We start from the raw sequence: 11,059 nt of genomic DNA on the forward strand, positions 1-11,059 counted from the left end.
TCCCTCCTTCTCTGCTGATTATCTGCAATTTATCCTGTATACAGCTTGTTTATACATAGTTACTTGTATATTGTCTCCCTCGTTAGACTGTGAGCTCCCTAAGAGCCTGGACTGTCTTTTACCTTTCTTTGTATCCGCCAGCTCCTGACACATAAGAGGAGCTCAATATATGTTTATTAACTCACTAAAATAGCAATAATAATAGCTAGCATTTCTAAAACACTTTAAGGTTTGCAAAGCACTTTCCATGTTATATCATTTAATCCTTACAAACCTGTGAGGTAAGTGCTCTTAATATTCTATTTTGCAGATGAAGTAACTGAGGCTTAACAAGGTTAATTACTTGTCCTGAGTGACACAGCTAGTCAGTATCTGAGGCAAGTTTTGAACACAGCTCTCCCTGACTGCAACTCCAATACTCTATTTACCATTGTACTACCATGTTCTACTCATCCTTAGTGAACAAAATTCATCACAGTGGATGAAGTTGGAGAGAGATAGGTTGGGCTTGGTATAACAGAAAACTCTAAGTAAACTGTTGAAAATGGAATAGGTAGCCAAGTGGCACAGTGGATAGAATACCAAGGCTGGAGTCAGGAAGTTCTGAGTTCAGGTCCAGCTTCAGACACTAGCTGTGTGACCCTAGGCAAGTAGATTAACCCTGTTTGCCTCAGTTTCCGCATCTGCAAAATGAACTAGAGAGGGAAATAGCAAACTACTCCAAAATCTTTGCCAAGAAAACTCCAAATGAGGTCATGAAGATTTGGACACAACTGAAAAACAACTGATAACTCTAGATCCTCCATTTGAGGAGGGTATCTAGGGTGCCATTTCATTATTTCCTACTTGACTGTATTCTTGAATTTCGATATCCTCTCTAGAATCTCATAATTTTGCAAGATCACATCAACCTTCAAAGTCACACCTCCTCAATACCTTCTGCCCCTTAGAGAGAGTGGAGGGTGGACAGTGGAGAGCTCCTTCCAGATCCTCCTTTTAAGGAAGATGCCTAGATAAATGAATGATAAATGCCAAGGCAGTTTGTAAGCTAATACTAATAATACTTGGTATTACTTGGTCTTCTAGATCAGGTTCAAAAAGTGGCTTGTGAAAACAAGTGACTTCATTCTCAAGAGCTCTCTAGAGGTAGAGAAGAGGCATAGTTTTCTACAGGCATTTTTTATAAATGTGATAGTTCTAGCTCTGACTCTTCTGTTTAACCTTGGGCAAGATACTCCTTGTCTCTGGGCTTCCATCTCCTCCTCTATGAAAAGATGGGGGTTGAATTAGATGACAGCTAAGGTCCCTTCCGGCTCTCACTTTCTGTAAGTCTATGCTGAGCCCCATGAGATTGACTTGTTCATAAAAACCAAAATACCACATTATGTAAGACATTGTTTTATGCACTGACATCCTGCCCTTTTTGACTTGCCTGAGATAATTAGATTCAAACTGCTTTTATGAGACGTTTTAGGCTTGGAATAAATCCCAGAAGTCTTTAATGGGAATACCCAGAGGAGAGGGGGGAAAACCCCATCTCCAGGCCCCCAGGGGAGAAAGCCAGGAAAAATAAAGGGGAATTTAAACAACTTTTAAAATTTTGTCGGTGGGCAGGAAAATGAGACAGAGAAATTTGGGGATTAAATGAAGACTGAAAATATGTACAAGATAAAATGACTCCCTCATTGATCACTTTGGCCAAGAGCTCCAGTGAATAAAAGGAGAATTCCCATGCCCTTTAAAAAACAATATTTATCTGTTCTATCTTTCCAATCCTCTCTGATATTTCAGCATAGGCCTGGGATCAGGCATCAATCAGAAAAGGTACAGTCTATCTCTGAGGCTTGATCCGTGAGGTATGACTGACATGCTCCATAAGAGACAACAGATAGTGGTCATAGGGCTCCATTCAGGAAAGTGATGAGTTGGGAAACCTTTTACCATATTTTTCGAGGTTCAAAACTAGAGCTGAAACTGGGATAAAGTGACTAGACCTTTGGCCCAGGAAGCCAAAAATTAGAAAGTGTTGGAAACACTAGCTGTTCATCAGCAGAGCAGAAATAATTGAGCTTAGCACATAGATAGCCAAAATAATTAATTTAAATCAGAAGTTACCAGAGAGAGGACTTCCTTTCCTTAACACTCAAGAGGAGTACCTCCTTGTCCTAACCCTGTTCTTTTTCCTGATTCCCATACACTAACGTGCTCGGGAGTAGTCTGGTAAAGTTTTGAGTCTCTTCCTCAAAGTTCCTGTCTGAACTGAATAGAGGTCATCTTTCATTCTTGTGTGAGTTGCAATCCACATACTTACTCTCTGGTAAAAACCCACCCTCTCTACTTTATAAAAAATTATGTATGCATTGTCATTTTTTAAATTTTATTTTTTTAATTTATGGAATAAAATAAGCATTTCCATAAAATAGTATAATGAAAATAATAACTGCACATGAAACTGCAAATCTTTTATGTACAACTCCTATTCCTTTTAAATATATAATAAAGTTATCATGTAACTATCTTTTTTCCTTCCTTGCCCTGCCCTAGAGACAACTACCATTAGACATAAACAGGTGTATGCATACATACACATATGTAAAATTATTCTATCCATACTTCTCTTTATTAGTTCTTTCTCTGATAGCATTTTTCTTCATATGCCCTTTATTTTTAATTTGTGTATTTATAATAGTCAAAATTACTTATTTGTCCAGTTATTCTTAAAACAATATTGCTGTTACTGTATATAATGTTCTCCTGGTTCTGCTCGTCTTTCCATGCCTAAGATCATTAAGCTCAGCATTTTGTATAACACAGTAGTATTCCATCACAATCATACAATAATTAATAAGTAAAGTTAACATCATGAGACGGTACTGATCCTTCTCCATTAGTGCCCTTGGAAAGGGTAAGAGCTGGCTTGGCCACCGCTGGGGATTGTTGTTTCTGTTCAGTCACGTCCAACTCTTTGTGACCTGGGGGACCATATGTCTCTGGGAGGCTTCTTGGCAAAGATAATGGAGTGATTTTCCATTTCCTTCTCCAGTAGATTAAGGCAAATAGTTAATTAAGGGTCACACAGCTAGTAAGTGTCTGAGGTCACATTTGAACTCAGGTTTTTCTCACTCCAGTTCCAGCACTCTGTCCACTGAGCCACCCAGCTGCTTCTTCCACCTTGTTATAGATAACTGCCCCAAATCTGCTTCAGTCCTGAGTCAACCCCCAGCTGTAGACCCTGAAGCCGAAGAGGTTCCAGAACCATCCTTAAGTATGAAGGGCTATCCTTGGTGCCAAGTGTGCAAAATTCAGTGAGAAGCACATGAAGCTTAGAAAAAAATCCATCACAGCCTTCAAAGATCAAAGACATAAACACAGATAACTATAACAAGCAACATCAGATGCCCAGTTTTTCAGTCACATAGTAATTATGGTGCAACAGCTCACATTGATATGGTGCTTTGAGATTTGCAACATCCTTTATATACTATGAAGCATTTGATCCTCACAAGAATTTCTCAGTAATGCAAATACTATTTTTCCCATTCTACAGCTAAAGAAACTGAGACTCTGAAAGATTATAGATCACACTGCTATTAAGAGTCAAAGGTTGGACTTGAATCCAGGGTTCTTACCGCTCTATCACACTACCTCTCCTATTAAAAACAGTTATATTTAGGTTGGTAAAACACTGTACACACACTGCTCAGTTCTCTCCCATTGGTTCCAGGGAGTTCTAAGGGAGAATCAGTTTGATTGGAATCTGTAAAGTGACCTGGAGTCAGGGCTAGAGATTCTCACCCTCAGAGAACTAGCTAAGCCTGCTATGTCCTCCAGACACTTGGCTCCCACCCCAGAAGAACCTCTGATCAGGATCTGGTGGCTGCTGAGGGGGCAGGGTGTGTGTGGGGGGAAGGGGTGGGACCAGACTGTAAGGCATCATTTGGGTTGAACCCTTTGGGGGCCATCTGTAAATATACAGGCACTAATATAATCAGTTACAAAGCCATATTTTACAGCAATGAACCCTTCCCTTGGGCTCTGGCAGGCTGAAGAATGTTACTAATTAATAAGTACAGTTAACATGTATAATACAACACACTCCTCCCAGGAAGCTGCCTGGCCCCGCAGTTGCTGGAGGCTTTTGGCTTGCAATGATTGCAAGAATGGGAGCTGCCAAGGCTTTTCAACTTAATCAGTCTGCCTTGAGGTCTCACTCTGGACAGAGAAAGACACTCAAGCCAGGTACCGAATCATGTCTTACTCTTGGCCCTCCAGCCACAGGGGAGGTTCTGAATCGAAAACATCTCAGCATTTCTATCACACTTTTCACTTTTAAAAATGCTTTCAGATCAATCGACTTATTTGATCCTTATGACAACTCTTTACGGTATGTGAGGATCTAAATTGTAGATTTAGGCTCAGATGGGACCTTTGAAGTCCAATCCCCTCACTTTATAGATGAGGAGAATGAGACACAGATGTTAAGCTTAGACAGACAGTAATCAGCAGACAGGATTCATAGTCCTCTGACTAGCATCCTCTCTCTTTCCACAGTGGGGAAACAATATTATTCCCATTTGATTGATGAAGTATAAGCTGGTGTAAATGATTCCCCTAAGGCTGAACAGCTAGTGACAGAGCTGTGAATAGATCTTAAATCTTAGAAGTCTCACTGGCTATGCTGTCTCTCCCTCTACAGCCAAATCAATGTTTCCATGACAGATCCCATACAGGGAAGGCATTCCCTCCTCACATCCATCTCTCAGAAATCCTAATTTCCATCGAGTTTCAGCTCAAGTACCACTTTCTACAAAAAGGCTTTCCTTATCTTTCCCCCTTTCCCTTAAAAGTCATTTTGTGTCTACTTTGCATGAATTTTGTCTATACCTATATACTTATGTGTTGTTTCCCTTGACCTCATTGTAAACTCCTTGAGGATAGGGATTGTTTTTACTTATATCTTTGTGTCCGCAGTGCTTAGTACCTGGCTATTAATAAATGTTGTTAGTGTATTAACTGATCTTCATGTGACTGCTACCTATACCATTGTAGAGCAGTCCAACTGTGCTTTCCTATCCAATGTGATTCTTGGCTGTCTTTCTGTACACCTCCAGAGACAATTCACTTGATGGATCCCAGGGCTTCCTCTTTTTGTTCTTTCTGTTTGTCTTTCAGTATTTTTATGGATCCCTGGGAATTACCTGGGTTTGTCTATCCCTTGTCTATCAGTTTTCCCTCACTGTTGCTGTATGACTGATCCATGTCCTTTTCCAATCACATGTCTTTGATGATGGCTTTTACTGGATGTAGGGCAGTTAGGTGGCAGGTTGGATAAAGTGGCAGGCCTGGAATCAGGAAAACTTATCTTCCTGAGTTCTGTGTGGTCTCAGACACGTACCATGGAATGGCAATTTAAGGTTAATGGTGCATGGGGAGAAGAGTTAAATTAATTAATAGGCCTCAATACATTTTGTTAATTTCTATTAAGGCACTGGGAAAGAGGGTCCTTCCCTCTGACTCTAAAAAGTGTATAAATACTTTGAGGTGAGGTTTTACTTTGGGGGTTAGTTTTTGAAAAAAGGTTTGTATGCCAGATGGGACTCTGAGAGGAAGCCGCTTTGCAATCCCAGATATTGGTGCTTCCCTCTCTGGTAACTATGTATGTATGGTCAGACAGTTGGATCAGTCTGTTGATCTTCATTTCCCTATTTATATTTTCTCTGAAGTTCAGGGTGCTGACTTTTTCCCCTGAACTAAGTGAATGATATATGTGCTTTGATTAAAGTAGATTGTTGACCCCTCAAAAGTTGCTTTCCTTTTAGAAAAGCAGATCTAAGAACCTTTATAACAGGCCCTCCTGTGTATGTCAGGGTCCTTGCTGTTACAACTAGCTGTGTAACCCTGGGCAAGTCACTTAATCCTGTGTTTGCCTCAGTTTCCTTATCTGTAAAATGAACTGAAGAAGAAAATGGCAAACCACTTCAGTATTTCTTCCAAGAAAATCCCAAATGGGGACATGAAGAGTCAGTCACAAATGAAATGAATGAACAACAAGAATTTACAAGATGTGATTGTCTGATGAGGCATCATTGTTGATATATTGCAATCTGTTTATCCCTACTGTGTGTCTTTCTCCTACCTTTTAGGTCACCTGAAATCGTCACTCTTCTGAGATTGTGGTATTCTATGTCAGCATTCACAAGTTAATTTGCATTTATTAAGCATTTATTGTATGCCAGGTGCTAGACTAAGAACCAGAGATATAAATACAGGCAAAAAGAAAGACAGTCTCTCTCCCCACAGAGCTTACGCTCTAATGGAAAAAGATAATATGTGAAGGGGAGCTGAAAGTGTAAAGGTGATGTACCTGAATGGGGGAAGGTATGTTTGAGAAGTCTGGAAAATGAAGGATGGCCGGCCTGACCTTTCTCAAAATGGAGGTTCTGGGAGGAACCCAGCAATAGGAGAAGGGAATCACAGGGGTGGAGGCAACTGAAATATAGTTGCCAAATCTGGAGCCATTAAAACCAGAGTTATTGAGGTCAGGCCTATTCTTTCCACATATATGCAGAAGCTGCCTTCTTAACTGGAACCTCTTCCTCTCAGAGACACCACTGTCTTCACAGCAAAGACTATTTTGTTTTTCTTTTTGCATCCTCAGTATCCTCAGTATCTAGCACAGTGCCTGGCCAGTAATAGATACTTAATAAATACTCATTGATCGATTTTAAGGCCATGTGGCATTTGACCCACACTCTGAAACATGACCTTCTCTTTTCTGAAAGGATAGAGGTGGGGACCAACGTGGTGACTAGCCACCAAGCCAGAGCTCTGATTCTGTCCCCATGCGAACCATATGTCTATAGGAACAGCCCTCAAAATGGCATCCATCTCTGGGATTTCTGCCTTCCAAAGTCTCATCCCCAAAATCTCTCCCAGGGTTATATCATGCAAATGCCAGGGTATTTGCTCATTCTCCTAAGATGAGCGGAATTTAGTTTAGTGTAGAAGAACATAAATTTAATCACAGAGAATCTGTGATTAAATCTTTACTCTGATGCCTGTATGATCTCAGGCAAATCATTTAACTTCTCTAGGCAGGTGTGAATTCCCTCATTTATAAAATGAGGAGATGGGAATTGGACTGCATAGATGCCCTCTAAAATCACTTTCAACTGAAAATCTCTGAGTCAGTCATTGTGTCTGACCCTATCCTACATAGCCTAAGGAAAGCAGAGATTTGAAGCTATTATCTGGATAACTCAACAGTGCCAGAACCAGGGCTAGAGTTCGGGTATTAATACCCTCAGCCCCATTAAGGCTGTACCTCTCAATTCTCAAATTCTCTTTGTAGGTAGACACAGGCCAGGTGACTGATTTTGAGAAGAACTTGTGCCTAATCACTCTTACCAAGTTTCAAATGAGAAAACCCAAAGAAACATGATTCTAGAGAGAGTTTCTTTCCACTCCCAAGTCTTCTGATAGTTCCAGCATTTCCATTCAAGCTTGACCTCCTCCCATACCCCAGTGACTTTTTCCTTTCCAGGGATGAAATTCCAATGGAAAATATTTTCTCAGCCCTTTCCTAAGAGACATCAGGGTATTTACATCTGGTAAAATGGCAATAGTCTATTTCTCATGGACATTTCTGTAACTGAAGTCAGTTCCTACACTACAGGGATCTCCTCTTGACCTTTGGTGGTAAGATCCCAGATACAAAAATGAAATGTACAGTTATTTTTTCCCCTTTTTTATGTGATGACATGCTCACTTGGTAGCCTTTTGTATAGGAATGGAAGATGAAGTGCCATTTGTCCTGTATTAATCTTTTCCACAGGCAGGAACAAAAAAAAAGAACAAAAAAAAAAAAAAAGAATAAGTCGCTGACTTATTAGAAGACATAGGGCAAATACTTAACTGTTCTGTGACTCAGTTTTGTCATCTATAAAATGAACAGAATACGTAATCTACATGTCTCATGGGTTCTTGGGAGGTTCAAATGAAATCTTGAATATGAAAATACTTTGAAGCATATAAAAATGATATACAAATATAAGATGAGGAAGAGGATTTATACTCCATCCAAGACCATCTCCAAAGGATAGCAGAATGCCTAGAAAGACTGTGACTTTCACTCTTGGGGAAAATATAGGGGTTCCTTCTTAGATGATTTATTGACTATATGAATCTCAAAAAGCTAGCAAGAATTTTCCATTTTTTGAAGGTCAAAGATGAGGGGAAAGGGAAGTGGACAGAACAAGAAAGTTCAGCAGTCCCCACATCTAATCTCAAATTCAGTGCTCAGTGTCTCCATGGAACTTTCTCCAAAGGACACATGATTGCTGGGGGAGAAAATCTCTTTAGATGAGTTGAGGTGGACCCCTTCCTTAGATATTCTAGACCAAGGATTCTTAACTTTTGTTGTATCATGGACCCCTTCAACATCCTGGGGAAACCTAGTACCATTGTGATTTATCATCTTCCTTCATAAATTTCAGTTAGACATTAGTGAAAATAAAGGCATAATATTTTCCTATCCAAATTCACAAACTCTCTGAAATTTATCCATGAATCTTTTAAGAATTTATTGAGCCTTGGTTAAGAACCTCTGCTAGACCATTCTGGCCCTTTTGAAGATTTCACAAGACTTGCCATCTATAGACTGTGTGGGATAGTGGAAACCATACTGGATTTGGGATACAAAGACCAGGGTTTAGATCTTGGCTCTGATACTTTCTGCTTATGTGACCTTAGACAAGTCATTTTACTTTTCTATGCCTCAGTTTCCTCATCAATAAAATGAGGGAACAGGACTTGATGGCCTCTAAATCCATTCCAGTTCCAAATCTATGATTCCAAGAACACTGGAGCCCAGCAGAGAAAGAAGGAGAAAAGAAGGAGGCATGTACTTGGGTTCATAAGATCGCCTAGCAGATCATAACACCTTGTCCCTAAGCAATGAGGTAGGTGGCAGTGTTTAGTCCACTTAGGAACACATAAAATGTGACAAATGAAAGTTAAAACAGTCATAAGTCATCAGATTTTATAGCAGGAAAGGAACTTAGAGGCCAGCTAGGCCAACCCTTCATTTTTACAAGTGAGGACACTGAGATGCAGGAAAATTAAATGACTAGTCCTTTAAGAAGCATCAAAGCTAAGACCAGGATTCAGATCTCCATACTCTCAACCTGGTCCTTTTCCCACCAGACCACACGATGTTAAGATCTTTCCACAGAAGAAAGGAAAGCTCACATGCCCTGAAGAAGCACTCTGGTTTAATGAAAAGAACACTCAGTCCTAGCTCTGACCCACTGGGGCAGCTAGGTGAATCAGTGGTTAGAACGCTGGAGTCAGGAAGACCTGAGTTCAAATCTCACCTCAAACACTTACTGATTGTGACCTTGAGCAAACCATTTAACCTCTGTTTAGCTTGATCCACTGGAGAAGGAGATGGCAAATCACTCCAGTATCTTTGCCAAGAAAACCCCCTGGATAATATGGTCCATGGGGTCAGGGAGAGTTGGACATAATTGAACAATAGCAATCTGACACACTAACTGTGTCATGGAAGGCAAGTTTCTTATTGTCTCTGAGTCTCACTTTCCTCATCTGTGAACTAGGGATAATAGTTGTACTACCTCCATTACAGGGTTGTTGTGTTCATCCTTCTTTTTCGAAGAGGACCATGACATCAAAGAAATGATGACATGACTTGATTGCACTTGACTTTGTTTTGAGTGAGAGAGAGCTGTACAAGGTCACCAGCCTCACTTCTCCTGAACCATCTGGATCCAGTGACCAGATATTCATCAGGATGACTGGAGATGGCCCACGATGCAATGAGAGACCTTGACCTTTTCAGGTACTCACTTAGAGGGAGGTAATGCACATAGAGTGAATAGGCCTCTTTAAGAAGTAGTCAGGGAATGGCTATAAACATGATTTACTGTTGTTTATTATTATCATTACTTTCCCTTCTTTCTCTATCTCAACTGTTCCTCATAAAGTCATTAAATCTCATATCCTTTTTCATCCATTCTCTGTGCCCTTCTCCTGCTTGGGCTATGGATATAGTTCACTAAAGATGATATCTGACAAGCTCTCCTTATCATGTATTTATTGACATTCATTCAGCAAATATTTATTAAATATCTATGGTATGTTGGGATAAGGTCACTGTGCTTGGTACTTGGGGAGATTCTAGTCTTCTTTCTCCTTCTTCTCTCTCTTCTTTTGAGTTTCTCCCCTTCTTTCCTTTCCCTCCTTCCAGAACAGAAAAGACATTTTCTCTAAGGTCATCTTTTAAAATGGCTTTGTGTATTTATAACCATTTTTCTGATTCTTGCCAATTCCTTCCTTTTTTTGAGAATGTTTTTGTTTCCGTGAATGAAATACCAGGAATCTTCATGGTTAGTTCTGGGAGCTAAAAGCCTTGTGTCCCCTGGGACAAATAGAAATGTTTCCCATTAAAACATGACCTTCAGTGGCTCATGAAATTAAAATGGGTCTTCTACCTGGCAATTATCAGAACCCAAACACTCTGAGGGATGCCCAACTCTAACCTTAGCTCTCTCTTTGTCACATGTCTGCATATTTGGAAACATTTAGAAAAAACAACTGCAGAAAAAAACTTAGGTTAATTGTCAATTTTGAGTACTAATGTTGCCAGACCTAACATCCCTAGGATATAATGAACTTGGGTGATCTATGCTTTGGGGAACTCACCATACTCTTCATGGCTTAGGAGACTGTGAATGAATGATTTAGGGAGCCAGACACTAAGGGAGATGGAAGATCTAAAAAAAAAGATCTAAGCTTTTTATACCTTAATTATTTTTACAACTCTGTTTTCATCCACATCCTCTCTCCAAGGTACAAATTGCAATGTGTCTGTGCCATCATCTGTATCTTTCCATGAATCATCCCATAGATCCACCCAGTGTATGACTTTCATTATGTGGATGCCAATGGAACCCATAGGCTATCAGTTATATCCTTGTTCTCCTTACGTGGTCATCCTACCTTATTTTCTGGTCATCTAACTCTTGTAGATGCTCACTAT

This window comes from Notamacropus eugenii, chromosome 5 (assembly GCF_028372415.1).
Source record: "Notamacropus eugenii isolate mMacEug1 chromosome 5, mMacEug1.pri_v2, whole genome shotgun sequence".
NCBI classification, from domain to species: Eukaryota; Metazoa; Chordata; class Mammalia; order Diprotodontia; family Macropodidae; genus Notamacropus; species Notamacropus eugenii.